We start from the raw sequence: 20,003 nt of genomic DNA, 5'->3' as shown, positions 1-20,003 counted from the left end.
GGGGCCCACGAGACAGGGGGCACGCCCAGGGGGAGGGGGCGCGCCCCCACCCTCATGGACAGGGTGTGGGCCCCCTGGCCTTGATTCTTTCGCTAGTATTTTTTATATTTTCCAAAAGTTATCTCCGTGGATTTTCAGGTCATTCCGAGAACTTTTGTTTTCTGCACAATAAACAACACCATGGCAGTTCTGCTGAAAACAGCGTCAGTCCGGGTTAGTTTCATTCAAATCATGCAAGTTAGAGTCCAAAACAAGGGCAAAAGTGTTTGGAAAAGTAGATACGTTTGAGATGTATCAGTCCGCATGCTTAACGTTTGATGACGATTTGTATTATGAGTTATGTGATTTGATGACCAAAGTTTGTTCGGAGTCCCGGATGAGATCACGGACATGACGAGGAGTCTAGAAATGGTGGATACATAGAGATTGATATATTGGAAGGCTATGTTCGGACACCAGAAAGGTTTCGGAAGAGTTCGGACATTTTTCCAAAATACTAGGAGGTTACCGGAACCCCCCGGGAGAGTATTGGCCCTTCATGGGCCTTAGTGGGAAGAGGAGGCCGGCGGCCAGGAGGTGGCGCATGCCCCCCCTAGCCAAACTGAATTGGACTAGGGGAGGCCCCCCCTTTCCTTCTCCCTCTCTCTTTCTCTTCCCCCTTCTCCTACTCCGAAAAGGAAGGGGGACTCCTACTAGGACTGGAAGTCCTAGTACGACTCCCCCGTTTTGGCATGCCCCTCTAGGCTGGCCGCGTCCTCCCTCCCTCCTTTATATACAGGGGCAGGGGGCACCCCAAAGCACAACAGACAATCTCTTAGCCATGTGCGGTGCCCCCCTACACAGTTTAAACACCTCGGTCATATCGTCGTAGTGCTTAGGCGAAGCCCTGCGCCAGTAACTTCATCATAACCATCGCCACGTCGTCGTGCTGACGGAACTCTCCCTCGTCCTCAACTGGATCAAGAGCACGAGGGACATCATCGAGCTGAATGTGTGCTGAACTCAGAGGTGTCGTACATTCGGTGCTAGATCGGTTGGATCGTGAAGAAGTTCAACTACATCAACCGCGTTAACATAACACTTTCACTTTCGTTCTACGAGGGTACGCGGACACACTCTCCCCTCTCATTGCTATGCATCTCCCAGATAGATCTTGCGTGATCGTAGGAATTTTTTTGAATTACTATGTTCCCCAACAGTGGCATCAGAGCCATGTCTATGCGTAGATGTTATATGCACGAGTAGAACAAAAAGTCTTATGGGCGATAATAGTCATACTGCTTACCACCAATGTCTTACTTTGATTCGACGGTATTGTTGGATGAAGCGGCTGCTACCTCTTGAGCACTGCGTTGGTTTTGCCTTGAAGAGGAAAGGGTGATGCAGCAAAGTAGCGTAAGTATTTCCCTCAGTTTTTGAGAACCAAGGTATCAATCCAGTAGGAGGCTCCTCAAAAGTCCCTCGTACCTACATAAACAAACAAGAACCTCGCAACCAACGCGATAAAGGGGTTGTAAATCCCTTCACGGTAACTTGCGAAAGTGAGATCTGATAGAGATAATAAGATAAGATAAATATTTTTAGTATTTTTATGATATAGATTGAAAAGTAAAGATTGCAAATAAAAGTAGATTGGAAAGTTATATGATAAAAGATAGACCCAGGGGCCATAGGTTTCACTAGTGGCTTCTCTCAAGATAGCATAAGTATTACAGTGGGTGAACAAATTACTGTCGAGCAATTGACAGAAAAAGTGCATAGTTATGAGATTATCTAGGCATGATCATGTATATAGGCATCACTTCTGCAACAAGTAGATCGAAACGATTCTACATCTACTACTATTGCTCCACACATCGATCGACTCCTGTCTGCATCTAGAGTATTAAGTTCATAAGAACAGAGTAACGCATTAAGCAAGATGACATGATGTAGAGGGATAAACTCAAGCAATATGATATAAGCCCCATCTTTTTATCCTCGATGGCAACAATACAATACGTGCCTTGCTGCCCCTGCTGTCACTAGAAAAGGACACCGCAAGATTGAACCCAAAGCTAAGCACTTCTCCCATTGCAAGAATGATCAATCTAGTAGGCCAAACCAAACTGATAATTCGAAAAGACTTGCAAAGATAACCAATCATACATAAAAGAATTCAGAGGAGATTCAAATATTTCTCATAGATAAACTTGATCATAAACCCACAATTCATAAGATCTCGACAAACACACCGCAAAAAGAGTTACATCGAATAGATCTCCAAGAAGATCAAGGAGAACTTTGTATTGAGATTCAAAGAGAGAGAAGAAGCCATCTAGCTAATAACTATGGACCTGAAGGTCTGTGGTAAACTACTCACAACTCATCAGAGAGGCCTTGGAGATGATGTAGAGGCCCTCCATGGTCGATTCCCCCTCCGGTGGAGCACCGGCGAAGGCTCCAAGATGGGATCTCATGGATACAGAAGGTTGCGGCGGTGGAAATAGTTTTTCATGGTGCTCCTGGATGTTTTCGGGGTACGTGGATATATATAGGTGAAGGAGGTAGGTCAGGGGAGCCACGAGGGGCCCACGAGGGTGGGGGCGCGCCTACCCCCCTAGGGCGCGCCCTCCTGCCCGGTGGCCGCCTCGGCTGCTTCTTGACGTCCACTCCAAGTCTCCTGGATTGTGTTTGTTCCAAAAAGATCACTCCCGAAGGTTTCATTCCGTTTGGACTCCGTTTGATATTCTTTTTCTTCGAAACACTGAAATAGGCACAAAAAAACAGCAATTCGGGCTGGGCCTCCGGTTAGTAGGTTAGTCCCAAAAATGATATAAAAGTGTAAAGTAAAGCCCATAAACATCCAAAAACAGGTAATATAATATCATGGAACAATCAAAAATTATAGATACGTTGGAGATGTATCAAGCATCCCCAAGCTTAATTCCTACTCGTCCTCGAGTAGGTAAATGATAAAAACAGAATTTTGATGTGGAATGCTACCTAGCATAATCCTCAATGTAATTTCTTTATTTTGGCATGATTGTTCAGATCCAAATGATTCAAGATAAAAGTCCGTAAAACATAAAAATAGTAATACTTCAAGCATACTAACAAGTAATCATGTCTTATCAAAATAGCATAGCCAAAGAAAGCTCATCCCTACAAAATCATATAGTTAGGCCATGCTTCATTTTTATTACACAAAATACTCCCATCATGCACAACCCCGGTTTCAGCCAAGCAATTGGTTCATACTTTTTAATGCCTTCAACTTTTTCAACTCTTACGCAATCATGAGCGCAAGCCATGGACATAGCACTATATGTGGCATAGGGTGGTGGTTGTGAAGACAAAAATGGAGAAGATAGTCTCACATCAACTAGGCGTATCAACGGGCTATGGAGATGCCCATTAATAGATATCAATGTGAGTGAGTAGGGATTGCCATGCAACGGATGCACTAGAGCTATAAATATATGAAAGCTCAACAAAATAAACAAAGTGGGTGTGCATCCAACTTGCTTGCTCACGAAGACCTAGGGCATTTTGAGGAAGCCCATCATTGGAATATACAAGCCAAGTTCTATAATGAAAAATTCCCACTAGTATATGAAAGTGACAACATAGGAGACTCTCTATCATGAAGATCATGGTGCTACTTTGAAGCACAAGTGTGGAAAAGAGATAGTAGCATTGTCCCTTCTCTCTTTTCTCTCATTTTTTCCTTTTTCTTTTTTTTCTTTTTTCCTTTTTTTCCTTTTTTATTTGACGGGCTTCTTTGGCCTCTTTTTTTTATAAAGTCCGAAGTCTCATCCCGACTTGTGGGGGAATCATAGTCTTCATCATCCTTTCCTCACTTGGGACAATGCTCTAATAATGAAGATCATCACACTTTTATTGATTTACAACTCAAGAATTACAACTCAATACTTAGAACAAAATATGACTCTACGTGAATGCCTCCGGCGGTGTAGCGAGATATGCAATGAATCAAGAGTGACATGTATGAAAAATTATGAAGGTGGCCTTGCCAACAATACGATGTCAACTACATGATCATGCAAAGAGCAATATGACAATGATGGGGCGTGTCATAATAAATGGAACGATGGAAAGTTGCATGGCAATATATCTTGGAATGGCTATGGAAATTCCATAATAGGTAGGTATGGTGGTTGTTTTGAGGAAGGTAAATGGTAGTTGCATGATACTGGCGAAAGTTGCGCGGTATAATAGAGGCTAGCTATGGTGGAAGGGTGAGAGTGCGTATAATCCATGGACTCACATTAGTTATAAAGAACTCAATACTTATTGCAAAAGTCTATTTGCCCTTGAAGCAAAGTACTACTATGCATGCTCCTAGGGGAAGGGTTGGTAGGAGTTAACCATCGCGCGATCCCGACCTCCACTCATAAGGAAGACAATTAAAAGAGCATCCCATGCAACAAATTTGTCACACAACTTTTACCATACGTGCATGCTACGGGACTTGCCAACTCCAACACAAGTATTTCTCAATTTCATAATTACCCAACTAGCATGACTCTAACATTACAACCTTTATATCTCAAAATAATTATCAAGCATCAAATTGATCATAGTGTTTAATGCACTTCTATGATAGTTTTTATTATACCCGACTTGGATGCTCATCATTCTAGGAACAAATTTATAACCATAGCAAATACCATGATGTTCTAAAAGACTCTCAAAATGATATAAGTGAAGCATGAGAGATCAACAATTTCTACAAAATAAAGCCACCGCCGTGCTCTAAAAGATATAAGTGAAGCACTAGAGCAATTCTTGCCTAGCTCAAAAGATATAAGTGAAGCACATAGAGTATTCTAACAAATTCCAAATCATGTGTGTCTATCTCAAAAGGTGTGTACAGCAAGGATGATTGTGGTAAACTAAAAAGTAAAGACTCATATCACACAAGATGCCCCAATCAAAACACATATGATGTGGCGAATAAAAATATAGCTCCAAATAAAGTTACCGATAGACGAAGACAAAAGAGGGGATGCCTTCCGGGGCATCCCCAAGCTTAGGCTTTTGGTTGTCCTTGAATATCTTGGGGTGCCATGGGCATCCCCAAGCTTAGGCTCTTGCCACTCCTTATTCCATAGTCCACCAAATCTTTACCCAAAACTTGAAAACTTCACAACACAAAACTCAACAGGAAATCTCATAAGCTCCGTTAGTGCAAGAAAGAAAAACCACCACATAAGGTACTATAATGAACTCATTCTTTATTTATATTGGTGTTAAACCTAATGTATTCCAACTTCTCTATGGTTCATACCCCCCGATACTAGCCATAGATGCATCAAAATAAGCAAACAACACATGAAAAACAGAATCTGTCAAAAATAGAACAGTCTGTAGAAATATGTAACTTTCGAATACTTCTGAAACTCTAAAACTCCTACAAAAGTCCTGGGAAATTTGCCTATTGATCTACTGCAAAAAAATCAACGCAAAATCACGTTTCTGTGATTTATTAAAATTATTCTCGTGCGTGCAAAAGTTTCTGTTTTTCAGCAGAATCAACTTAACTATCACCGTAGGTTATCCTATAGGTTTTACTTGGCACAAACACAAACTAAAACATAAAACCACATATAAACATAGGCTGATGAAATATTTATTACTAAACAGAAGCAAAAAGCAAGGAACAAAAATAAAATTGGGTTGCCTCCCAACAAGCGCTATCGTTTAATGCCCCTAGCTAGGCATTGATAATTTTAATGATGCTCACATGGAAGACAAGAATTGAAGCGCAAAGAGAGCATCATGAAACACGTGACAAACACATCTAAGTCTAACATACTTCCTATGCATAGGCATATTATAAGCAAACAAATTTGCAAGGCAAGCAAAAACTAGCATATGCAAGGAAGAAGAAAGAGACGATAGCAATCTCAACATGACGAGAGGTAATTTAATAACATGAAAATTTCTACAATCATATTTTCCTATCTCATAATAATTACATGTAGAATCATAAGAAAATTCAACAATATAGCTATCACATGACTTATTCTCAACACGATCTACATGCACACAAAGTTGACACTCTTCCAAAATAGTGGGATTAATATTAACTAAAGTCATGACCTCTCCAAACCCACTTTTATCAAAAATTTCATAAGATTGAAAATTCTCCAAATATGTGGGATCTAAAGTTGACACTCTTCCAAACCCACTTTCAATAATATTGCAAACACTATTATCAATCTCATATTCATCATGGGGCTTAAATAAACTTTCAAGATCATAAGAAACATCATCACCCCAATCATGATCATTGCAACAAGTAGTAGACATAGCAAAACTAGCATCCCCAAGCTTAAGGTTTTGCATATTATTAGCACAATTGACATCAAAAGAATTTATAATAAGATTATGGCAATCATGCTTTTCATCGAAGGAACTATCAAGTATGGGTGCAATAGCAACGATCTCATGTTTAACATAAGGAACTATAGCAAATTCGTCTTCATAAATATTGGCATCATGGCCACAAGAATAGCAAGCATCATGTTCATCAAGGGGTATTTCAATCGAATAATCGGAATCATAATTATCTATAGATTCATGCATATCATTATTTTCTTCAAAAGCAATGGTCATTCTTTCAATAAATTCTTTGACATAGACATTATGAGCATAGTTTTCATAGCAATATTTAAGTATGTCAAAATTTTCAGATTCGTAGAAAGTAATATCATACTTTTCAATCAAAGAAGCAACTTCATAAGCACCCCTAAAAGCAACAAATTCTTCAGTTTGTTTGATATTATAGTAACTATAAACACCCTTTGCATAAGAAGATAAGATTTCATTATCCTTAAACTCACATAGGTAGGGGAGGTGTTTTTTAGGGTTCTTAGAGCAACAAGTAAAATCATAAATTTCACAAAGATTCCAAGCATAACACAACAAATGGTTTATTTGATCCCATAAGAGTACCCATTTTTGAGACACACGATGACGCACAAAATGAGCATGCTCATCTAAAGATTTCCCATCAACTAGGCTAGTTGGGGTTTCAGCATGAGCGCATAAGGATCAAAGATGATCCAAGTAGAACACTTTAAGTGGGTCCATATCAATACATTTTTAGCAAGCAAAGATGCAAGCACATGGAAGGCACATGAAGACACAAGCAAACATAAGATCGAACCAAAGAGGGGTGAATAAAACGGCAAGGGTGAAGTGTGGGAGAGGAAAACGAGAGGCAAATGGCAAATAATGTAATGCGAGGGAGATGAGTTTGTGATGGGTACTTGGTATGTCTTGACTTGAGCGAAGGCCTCCCCGGCAACTGCGCCAGAAATCCTTCTTGCTACCTCTTGAGCACTGCGTTGGTTTTCCCTTGAAGAGGAAAGGGTGATGCAGCAAAGTAGCGTAAGTATTTCCCTCAGTTTTTGAGAACCAAGGTATCAATCCAGTAGGAGGCTCCTCAAAAGTCCCTCGTACCTACATAAACAAACAAGAACCTTGCAACCAACACGATAAAGGGGTTGTCAATCCCTTCATGGTAACTTGCAAAAGTGAGATCTGGTAGAGATAATAAGATAAGATAAATATTTTTGGTATTTTTATGATATACATTGGAAAGTAAAGATTGCAAATAAAAGTAGATTGGAAACTTATATGATAAAAGATAGACCCGAGGGCCATAGGTTTCACTAGTGGCTTCTCTCAAGATAGCATAAGTATTACGGTGGGTGAACAAATTACTGTCGAGCAATTGATAGAAAAGTGCATAGTTATGAGATTATCTAGGCATGATCATGTATATAGGCATCACGTCCGCAACAAGTAGATCAAAACAATTCTGCATCTACTACTATTACTCCACACATCGACCGACTCCTGCCTGCATCTAGAGTATTAAGTTCATAAGAACAGAGTAACGCATTAAGCAAGATGACATGATGTAGAGGGATAAACTCAAGTAATATGATATAAACCCCATCTTTTTATCCTTGATGGCAAACAATACGTGACTTGCTGCCCCTGCTGTCACTGGGAAAGGACACCGTAAGATTGAACCCAAAGCTAAGCACTTCTCCCATTGCAAGAAAGATCACTCTAGTAGGCCAAACCAAACTGATAATTTGAAGAGACTTGCAAAGATAACCAATCATATATAAAAGAATTCAGAGGAGATTCAAATATTTCTCATAGATAAACTTGATCATAAGCCCACAATTCATCAGATCTCGACAAACAAACCACAAAAAGAGTTACATCGAATAGATCTTCAAGAAGATCGAGGAGAACTTTGTATTGAGATTCAAAGAGAGAGAATAAGCCATCTAGCTAATAACTATGGACCCGAAGGTCTGTGGTAAACTACTCACAACTCATCGGAGAGGCCTTGGAGATGATGTAGAGGCCCTCCATGGTTGATTCCCCCTCCGGTGGAGCGTCGACGAAGGCTCCAAGATGGGATCTCGCGGATACATAAGGTTGCGGCGATGTAAATAGTTTTTCGTGGTGCTCCTGGATGTTTTCGGGTATGTGGATATATATATATATAGGCGAAGGAGGTAGGTCAAGGGAGCCATGAGGGGCCCACGAGGGTGGGGGGCGTGCCCACCCCCCTAGGGCGCGCCCTCCTGCCTGGTGGCCGCCTTGGCTGCTTCTTGACGTCCACTCCAAGTCTCCTGGATTGCGTTTGTTCCAAAAAGATCGCTCCCGAAGGTTTCATTCCGTTTGGACTCCGTTTGATATTCCTTTTCTTCGAAACACTGACATAGGAAAAAAAACAATTCGTGTTGGGCCTCCGGTTAGTAGGTTAGTCCCAAAAATGATATAAAAGTGTAAAGTAAAGACCATAAACATCCAAAAACAGGTAATATAATAGCATGGAACAATCAAAAATTATAGATACGTTGGAGACGTATCAGCGGCCCAGACCGATATTACATGACCGCGTTCATGAGACTAGTTCTACCGACATGCTTTGCACATAGGTGGCTTGTGGGTGTCTGTTTCTCCAACTTTAGTTGAATCGAGTTTAACTACGGCCGGTCCTTGTTGAAGGTTAAAACATCACACTTGACGAAAAATCGTTGTGGTTTTTATGCGTAGGTAAGAACGGTTCTAACTTCTAGAGGACATCTAACTTGTTTTTGCAGGGCTTGTTGTGATGTGATATGGTCAAGACATGATGAGATATAAATTGTTGTATGAGATGATCATGTTTTGTAACAGAGTTATCGGCAACTGGCAGGAGCCATACGGTTGTCGCTTTATTGTATGAAATGCAATCGACATGTAATTGCTTTACTTTATCACTAAGCGGTAGCGATAGTCGTAGTAGTAATAGTTGGCAAGACGACAACGATGCTATGATGGAGATCAAGGTGTCAAGCCAGTGACGATGGAGATCATGACGATGCTTCGGTGACGGAGATCATGAGCACAAGATGATGATGGCCATATCATGTCACATATTTTGTTTGCATGTGATGTTTATCTTTTATGCTTCTTATTTTGCTTAGTACGTCAGTAGCATTATAAGATGATCCCTTACTAAATTTCAAGTTATAAGTGTTCTCCCTGAGTATACACCGTTGCTACAGTTTGTCGTGCTGAGACAACACGTGATGATCGGGTGTGATAAGCTCTACGTTCACATACAAGGGGTGCAAGCCAGTTTTGCACATGCAGTATACTCGGGTTAAACTTGACGAGCCTAGCATATGTAGATATGGCCTCGGAACACTAAGACAGAAAGGTCGAACGTGAATTATATAGTAGATATGATCAATATAGTGATGTTCACCATTGAAAACTACTCCATCTCACGTGATGATCGGACATGGTTTAGTTAATTTGGATCACGTTATCATTTAGATGACTAGAGGGATGTCTATCTAAATGGGAGTTCTTAAGTAATATGATTAATTGAACTTAATTTATCATGAACTTAGTCCTGATAGTTTTTGCATGTCTATGTTGTTGTAGATCAATGGCCCGTGCTACCGTTCCCTTGAATTTTAATGCGTTCCTAGAGAAAGCTAAGTTGAAAGATGATGGTAGCAATTACACAGACTGGGTTCGTAACTTGAGGATTATCCTCATTGCTACACAGAAGAATTACGTCCTGGAAGCACCGCTAGGTGCAAGGCCTACTACAGACGCAACTGTGGACGTTATGAACGTCTGGCAGAGCAAAGCTAATGACTACTCGATAGTTCAGTGTGCCGTGCTTTACGGCTTAGAATCGGGACTTCAAAGACGTTTTGAACGTCATGGAGCATATGCGATGTTCTAGGAGTTGAAGTTAATATTTCAAGAAAATGCCTGAGTTGAGAGATATGAAGTCTCCAACAAGTTCTATAGCTGCAAAACGGAGGAGAATAGTTCTGTCAGTGAACACATACTCAAAATGTCTGGGTACCATAACCACTTGACTCAACTGGGAGTTAATCTTCCTGATGATAGTATCATTGATAGAGTTCTTCAATCACTGCCACAAAGCTATAAAGGCTTCATGATGAACTATAATAAGCAAGGGATGGCAAAAACGATTCCCGATCTCTTCACAATGCTAAAGGCTGTGGAGGTAGAAATCAAGAAGGAGCATCAAGTGTTGATGGTTAACAAGACCACTAGTTTCAAGAAAAAGGGCAAAGGGAAGAAGGGGAACTTCAAGAAGAATAGCAAGCAAGTTTCTACTCCCGGGAAGAAGCCGAAGTGTGGACCTAAGCCTAAAAATGAGTGCTTCTACTGCAAAGGGACTGGTCACTGGAAGCGGAACTGCCCCAAGTATTTGGCGGATAAGAAGGATGGCAAAGTGAAAGGTATATTTGATCTACATGTTATTGATGTGTACCTTACTAATGCTCGTAGTAGCGCCTAGGTATTTGGTACTGGTTCCGTCACTCATATTTGCAACTCGAAACAAGGGCTACAGATTAAACGAATATTGGCTAAGGACGAGGTGACGATGCGCATCGGAAATGGTTCCAAGGTTGATGTGATCGCCATCGGCACGCTAACTCTACATCTACCTTCGGGATTAGTTTTAGACCTGAATAATTGTTATTTGGTGCCAGCGTTGAGCATGAACATTATATCTGGATCTTGTTTGATCCGAGATGGTTATTCATTTAAATCATAGAATAATGGTTGTTCTATTTATATGAGTAATATCTTTTATGGTCATGCACCCTTGTTGAGTGGTCTATTTTTTGTTGAATCTCTATCATGGTGATACACATGTTCATAATATTGAAGCCAAAAGATGCAAAGTTGATAATGATAGTGCAACTTATTTGTGGCACTGCCTTTTAGGTCATATTGGTGTAAAGCGCATGAAGAAACTCCATGCTGATGGGCTTTTGGAATCACTAGATTATGAATCACTTGGTGCTTGCGAACCATGCCTCATGGGCAAGATGACTAAAACTCCGTTCTCCAAAACAATGGAACGAGCTACTGACTTATTGGAAATAATACATACTGATGTATGCAGTCCAATGAGTATTGAGGCTCGTGGCGGGCGTCGTTATTTTCTGACCTTCACAGATGATTTGAGCAGATATGGGTATATCTACTTAATGAAACATAAGTCTGAAACATTTGAAAAGTTCAAAGAATTTCAGAGTGAATGGAAAATCATTGTAACAAGAAAATAAAGTTTCAATGATCTGATCATGGAGGCGAATATTTGAGTTACGAGTTTGGTCTTCATTTGAAACAATGTGGAATAGTTTCGCAACTCACGCCACCTGGAACACCACAACGTAATGGTGCGTCCGAACGTCATAACCATACTTTATTGGATATGGTGCAATCTATGATGTCTCTTACTGATTTACCGATATCGTTTTGGGGTTATGCTTTAGAGACGGCTGCATTCACGTTAAATAGGGCACCATCCAAATCCGTTGAGACGACACCATATGAACTGTGGTTTGGCAAGAAACCCAAGTTGTCGTTTCTTAAAGTTTGGGGCGATGATGCTTATGTGAAAAAGCTTTGATACGTCTCCAACGTATCTATAATTTTTGATGTATTAATGCCATGTTTATAATGTTTTTACATGCTTTTGGTATGATTTGATTAGAACTAACCGGGACTGACGCTGTTTTCAGCAGAACTACCATGGTGTTGTTTTTGTGTAGAAATAAAAATTCTTGGAATGCGCTGAAAATCAACGGAGATTTTTTCTAGAAAATATAAAAAATACTGGAACAAAAAGTTATCGGAGAGGAGTCTCGTGGGGCCTACGAGGGTGGAGGGTGCCCCCCCTAGGGCGTGCCCCTGTGCCTCGTGGACACCCCATGCGTCCTCCTGACTTGTTCTCGACGCCAAACCCTCCTATAAATACAGAAACCCCTGAAACACAACCTAGATCGGGAGTTCCGCCGCCACAAGCCTCTGTAGCCACCAAAAACCTCTCGGGAGCCTGTTCCGGCACCCTGCCGGAGGGGGAATCCATCACCGGTGGCCATCTTCATCATCCCGGCGCTCTCCATGATGAGGAGGGAGTAGTTCACCCTCGGGGCTGAGGGTATGTACCAATAGCTATGTGTGTTTGATTTCCCTCTCTCTCTCTCTCTCTCTCGTGTTCTTGATGTGGCACGATCTTGATGTACCACGAGCTTTGCTATTATAGTTGGATCTTATGATGTTTCTCCCCCACTATCTCCTTGTAATGGATTGAGTTTTCCCTTTTGAAGTTATCTTATCGGATTGAGTCTTTAAGGATTTGAGAACACTTGATGTATGTCTTGCATGTGCTTATCTATGGTGACAATGGGATATCACGTGATCTACTTGATGTATGTTTTGGTGATCAACTTGCGGGTTCAGTGACCTTGTGAACTTATGCATAGGGGTTGGCACACGTTTTCGTCTTGACTCTCTGGTAGAAACTTTGGGGCACTCTTTGAAGTTCTTTGTGTTGGTTGAATAGATGAATCTGAGATTGTGTGATGCATATCGTATAATCATGCCCACGGATACTTGAGGTGACATTGGAGTATCTAGGTGACATTAGGGTTTTGGTTGATTTGTGTCTTAAGGTGTTATTTTACTACGAACTCTAGGGCTGTTTGTGACACTTATAGGAATAGCCCAATGGATTGATCGGAAAGAATAGCTTTGACGTGGTTTCGTACCCTACAATAATCTCTTCATTTTTTCTCCACTATTAGTGACTTTGCAGTGACTCATTGTTGCATGTTGAGGGATAGTTATATGATCCAATTATGTTATTATTGTTGAGAGAACTTGCACTAGTGAAAATATGAACCCTAGGCCTTGTTTCGAAGCATTGCAATACCGTTTGTGCTCACTTTTATCATTAGCTACTTTGCTGTTTTTATATTTTCATATTACAAAAACCTATATCAACCATCCATATTGCACTTGTATCACCATCTCTTTGTCGAACTAGTGCACCTATACAATTTACCATTGTATTGGGTGTGTTGGGGACACAAGAGACTCTTTGTTATTTGGTTGCAGGGTTGTTTGAGAGAGACCATCTTCATCTACGCCTCCCACGGATTGATAAACCTTAGGTCATCCACTTGAGGGAAATTTTCTACCGTCCTACAAACCTCTGCACTTGGAGGCCCAACAACGTCTACAAGAAGAAGGTTGTGTAGTAGATATCAAGCTCTTTTATGGCTCCGTTGCCAGGGAGGCTAGGTAAGCGGCACTAACACCCCGTCAACTAAGCTCTTTTCTGGCACCGTTGTCGGGGAGGTTAGTGCTTGAAGGTATATCTTTAGATCTTGCAATCGAATCATTTTGTTTCTTGTTTTATCACTAGTTTAGTATATAAAAGGAAACAAAAAAAATAGAATTGAGGGTGCCTCATATGCTTCATCTTTTTAATGTCTTCCATGAAAATGGTGGAAAGGAAACTTGTGCTCAAGTGCTGGAAGAAGAAGTTTATAAAATGTTTGGCACTAAGTTTTTGAATGATGAGCATGATTGTAATGTTGTTAGTGTGAATTCCTTGAATATCCATGATGCTAATGATATGCAAAGCCACAAGCTTGGGGAAGCTATGTTTGATGAAGATGATATTTTTAGTCCCCCAAGTTTTGATGAGAAAATATATTATGATGATAGCATGCCTCCTATCTATGATGATTATTGTGATGACATTTATGCTATAAAGAGTAATGATATCCATGAAACTTGTCATCATGATTTTAATGCTCAAATTGATTATGTGAACAAAGTATCACATGATAGTTATTTCGTTGAGTTTGCTCCCACTACTATTCATGAGAATAAATTTGCTTATGTGGAGAGTAGTAAAATTTCTATGCTTGTGCATCATGAAAATAATGCTTCATGTGATAGTTATATTGTTGAATTCATTCATGATGATACTGAAAATTACTACAAGGGAGGAGTATATGCTTGTAGGAATTGCAATAATATCAAGTTTCCTCTCCATGTGTTGAAAATCTTGAAGTTATGCTTGTCTTGCCTTCCTATGCTAGTTGATTCTTGCTCCCATAAGTTGTCTGCTCACAAAATCCCTAGGCATAGGAAGTGGGTTAGACTTAAATGTGTTAATCATATGCTTCATGATTCTCCCATTATGTTTCAATTCTTATCTTTTATGTGAGCATCATTGAAATCATCATGCCTAGCTAAAAAGGCATTAAAGAAAAGCGCTTGTTGGGAGGCAACCCAATATTTACCCCTACTTTTTTGAGTGTCCACATGATTAAGCTACTGTAGTAATCATGTTTTATAGCTTTTGTTTCAATAAAGTGCCAAGTAGAACCTTTGGGAAGACTTGGGTGAAAGTTAATGCGATCTTGCTGTAAAAAACAGAAACTTTGCGCTCACGAGAATAGCTGTAATTTTTTTTACAGAAGAGTGCTTTCAAGTCGATTCTTTTTGAAGAAGATTAATAGACAAATTCCTCACGTCCACCAATTTATTTAAGAATTTTTGGAGTTATAGAAGTATTCGGGAGTTACAGATTACTACAAACTGTTCTGTTTTTGACAGATTCTGTTTTCTATGTGTTGTTTGCTTATTTTGATGAATCTATGAGTAGTATCGGAGGGTATGAACCATAGAGAAGTTGGAATACAGTAGATATTACACCAATATGAATTCAGAATGAGTTCACAACAGTACCAAAAGTTGTGATTTATTTTCTTATACTAACAGAGCTTATGAGATTTTCTGTTGAGTTTTGTGTTGTGAAGTTTTCAAGTTTTGGGTAAAGATTCGATGGACTGTGGAATAAGGAGTGGCAAGAGCCTAAGATTGGGGATGCCCAATGTAACCCAAGGTAATATTCAAGTACAACCAAGAGCCGAAGCTTGGGGATGCCCTGGATGGCATCCCATCTTTCATCTTCGTTCATCGGTAACTTTACTTGAGGCTATATTTTTATTCACCACATGATATGTGTTTTGCTTGGAGCGTCATTTTGTTTTATTTTGTTTTGTTTGCTGTTTGAATAATATTAAGATCTGAAATTATTAAATGTTAGAGAGTCTTCACATAGTCACATAATTATTCAACTACTCATTGATCTTCACTTATATCTTTCGGAGTAGTTTGTTATTTGCTCTACTGCTTCACTTATATCTTTTAGAGCACGACGGTGGTTTTATTTTGAAGAAATAGATGAAATCTCATGCTTCACTTATATTATTTTGGGAGTCTTTTAGAACAGTACGGTAATTTGCTTGGGTTATGAATTTAGTCCTAATATGATAGGCATCCAAGAGAGATATAATAAAAACTTTCATATAAAGTGCATTGAATACTATGAGAAGTTTGATTCTTTATGATTTTTTTGAGATATGAGGATGGTAATATTAGAGTCATGCTAGTGGAGTAGTTGTGAATTTGGGAGATACTTGTGTTAAAGTTTGTGATTCCCGTAGCATGCACGTATGGTGAACCGTTATGTGATGAAGTTGGAGCATGATTTATTTATTGATTGCCTTACTTATGTGTGGAGGTCCGGATCATGCGATGGTTAATTCCTACCAACCCTTCGCCTAGGAGCATGCGTGTAGTACTTTGTTTTGAATACTTGTAGATTTTCACAATAAGTATGTGAGTTCTTTATGACTAATGTTGAGTCCATGGATTATACGCACTCTCGCCCTTCCATCATTGCTAGCCTCTCTAGTACCACGCAACTCTCGTCGGTACCATAAACCCACCATTTACCTTCCTCAAAACAGCCACCATACCTACTTATTATGTCATCTCCATAGCCATTCCGAGATATATTGCCATGCAACTTTCCACCGTTCTGTTTACTATGAGACGCTCCATCATTGTCATATTGCCTTGCATGATCATGTATTTGACATTGTATTTGTGGCAAAGCCATCGTTCATAATTTTTCATACATGTCACTCTTGAACCATTGCACATCCCAGTACACCGCCGGAGGCATTCACATAGAGTCATATTTTGTTCTAAGTATCAAGTTGTAATTCTTGAGTTGTAAGTAAATAAAAGTGTGATGATCTTCATTATTAGAGCATTATCCCATGTGAGGAAAGGATGATGGAGACTATGATTCCCCCACAAGTTGGGATGAGACTCCAGACTAAAAAAAAGAGGCCATAAAAAAGAGAAAATGCCCAAATAAAAAAATATGAGAGAAAAGGAGAGAAGGGGCAATGCTACTATCCTTTTACCACACTTGTGCTTCAAAGTAGCACCATGATATTCGTGATAGAGAGTCTCCTATGATGTCACTTTCATATACTAGTGGGTAGTTTTCATTATAGAACTTGGCTTGTATATTCCAATGATGGGATTCCTCAAAATGCCCCAGGTCTTCGTGAGCAAGCAAGTTGGATGCACACTGTCGGTGTCAAAACCGGCGGATCTTGGGTAGGGGGTCCCGAACTGTTTCGTCTAGGCGGATGGTAACAGGAGACAAGGGGCACGATGTTTTTACCCAGGTTCGGGCCCTCTCGGTGGAGGTAAAACCCTACTCCTGCTTGATTAATATTGATGATATGGGTAGTACAAGAGTAGATCTACCACGAGATCAAAGAGGCTAAACCCTAGAAGCTAGCCTATGGTATGATTGTTGTTCGTCCTATGGACTAAAACCCTCTGGTTTATATAGACACCGGAGAGGGCTAGGGTTACACAGAGTCGGTTACAATGGTAGGAGATCTACATATCCGTATCGCCAAGCTTGCCTTCCACGCCAAGGAAAGTCCCATCCGGACACGGGACGAAGTCTTCAATCTTGTATCTTCATAGTCCAGGAGTTCGGCCAACGGTGATAGTTTGGCTATCCGGACACCCCCTAATGTAGGACTCCCTCAGTAGCCCCTGAACCAGGCTTCAACGACGACGAGTCCGGCGTGCATATTGTCTTCGGCATTGCAAGGCGGGTTACTCCTCCGAATACTTCATAGAAGATTTTGAACACAAGGATAGTGTCCGGCTCTGCAAAATAAGTTCCACATACCACCGTAGAGAGAATAATCTTTACACAACTTCAATCTGCTGACGTATTCTGCAGCATGACGTTACACCACGGCCAAGCCTCTACTCGAATTGTTTTTATTGTTCCACCTCAGCGCGTTTAGCGAAGCGGTTTCCTTGGCACGTCTTATCAAAGCATAGATCGTGTCCCCTTATTCTGGGATTCTCATCCATACGGGCGTGGGTAACGCAACCGCACCTGTTGCCACGCCCCCTCCATCGGAGGTGAGTTCGAAACGGTCACGAGGACGGCTCTTGGTATTCTACCCCTTTATAATGAGACCAATGCCTGTTTCTTTTCTTCAATCCTTGATCAAATCCGCCCCTCGCCCCGAGTTCCAACACCCAAGGTTCCAGATTCAAGCGCTTCGGACCTTCGACAATGTCCGGCTCTGACGTACAGGGCCGGTGGATGCCTCCTTCCGTCACGGAAGAGGATGTGCTAAAGCTGAGAGATGCCAGGTATCTAACCTGCGAGATTTCGCATAGGCTGCCTGCCCAAGGGCAAGTCATTCCCACCCCCGAGCCTGGTGAGAGCGTGGCATTCATGTCTCACTTCCATTGGGGTTTAGGCTTCCCGACGGACCCTTTCGTGAGGGGCCTCATGTTCTATTATGGGCTAGAGTTCCATGACTTGGCTCCGGAGTCCATCCTCCACATCTCATCTTTCATTGTTGTCTGCGAAGCCTTCCTCCGCACTACCCCTCACTTAGGATTGTGGCTCAACACCTTCAACGTGGAGCCGAAGATGATCGAGGGGCGACAGGCAGAGTGCGGAGGGGCTATCATAAGCAAGAGGGCCGATGCTCCATGGCCCGAGGGCTCTTTTCAAGAGGAGCTTGGTTTGTGGCAACAGGAGTGGTTCTACATCACCGCTCCCAGGGGCACCAGGCAAGTGGCGCCACCTGTCTTTCTCCCGGGCCCTCCACAGCGGCTGGCATCGTGGGTCAACAAAGGGCTTGACTGGGGGCCGTCCAAGGACGTACCAATACTGCAGGGCCGGATTCGAGACCTCCAAGAGAGGGAGATCACTCTGGTCGTAGCGACGCAGGTCATGCTGATCCGGCGCCTTCTGCCCTGCAAACGTCGCCCTCTCCGGCTGTGGGAATTCAATCCGGAGGGACCGCGAGCTCTCCGCCACCTCATGGGTGCGACGCCCGTGGAGATGTATAAACTGTTCTTTGGATCACAAGAGATGTGTCCGGACTTGACCGAGGATGCCGGCCTAAGCTGCAATCGCCCGGATACTCAAGTAAGTAGTTCTCTTGCCCGGACGTGCTATCCGTATATTCATCATAAATCTCTCTCTTTTAAAAAGTTGTCCCCTGAACAGGAGTGGATAGCAGAAGCAAAGCTAATAAGGTGTCTGCCCCCCATCCCTGAGACCACGCCGGATCCCGTGTTAGCCAGGATGCTGGAGGCTGTGCCTTTAGAAGAGGGCGAAGGGGAAACAGGGAAACTACTGCCTCTGCTAAAGAGGCTCTCAAGAAAGAGGGGGATCGAGAATCCCTCCCTCCAGGGGAGAAGAGGACCGCTTCCGAAGATCCGGAGGTCAAGGCCTCAAAGCGGGGGAAGAAATCTTCACCAGAGGGTCTTGCGCCAGGGGAAACCCCGGCCGCACTATTTCCCCAAGGGAATCGGCCCTCCAGTGAGCCGTAAGTAGAAAAGAGGAGTTTCATAATAAGGGACATCCCCGTTTTATTTCTGAGGATAACCGAAGTTCTTACCTTGTAGTTCGGATCTCAGCCCTTCTCAGCAGAGCTCATCTTCGGGGGATCTTCGTCCGGAGATGTTGGAGAGCGAGACGCCTCCATCTGCCACACCGTCAGGCGGGGCGGACGACCCTGAGGTGTCGTCGCGGAGGGTCTCCCCGAGTCCGGCGGGGCCGGAGAGTTCGGCACCAACTGGTGTACGGCCGGAGGAGCTGAAGGATCTGCTCGAGAGGGCGTCTATCCCAGAAGATCACCGTACATTAATGGGTACGGTGATTGAAAGGATTTCATCCGCTGAGAGCAGGTTGCATGAGGCCGTCAGAAGTTTACTGATGGGGTTTGAGGTACGTAAAAATGACCATACTTTTTGACAGTTTTGCGCTTAGAATGCGCCCTGTATAGATAGTAGCCCCTGAGACTCGGTATGTTAGCGAGAACGACAGCGTGCCGAGGATCATAATCTCAGTTATAAGGTATCGCTCTTCCCGTACAGGTGGCGGGGCGTTCGGTGGCTGGCCGGACTAATGTAGTTGCCGAACTGAAGCGGCAACTTGACGTTGCGGATGTGGACATCGCGCTGGTCAATAAATGGCTTGACGAGTCACAAGGTAGGTGGCTTCTCCGCGGTCACCTGGTAAGGGAGCTGATGCCCACGCCTGACAATATGTATGCTTGATGCAGATGGCGCCGCTGCTATGGAGGAGCTTCGGGCGGAGCTTGCCCGAGTCAAGGAGCAAGCCAGAAAGAGTGATGCGGTTGCCTCGAAGGCGGCCGAAGAGCTAAAAGCCGAAAAGGCTGCTCACTGCCGAAGCAGGG

Source organism: Triticum dicoccoides, chromosome 1B, assembly GCF_002162155.2.
Source record: "Triticum dicoccoides isolate Atlit2015 ecotype Zavitan chromosome 1B, WEW_v2.0, whole genome shotgun sequence".
NCBI lineage: Eukaryota > Viridiplantae > Streptophyta > Magnoliopsida > Poales > Poaceae > Triticum > Triticum dicoccoides.
The sequence above is the reverse complement of the archived record's forward strand: the minus strand, read 5'-3'. Positions refer to the sequence as shown.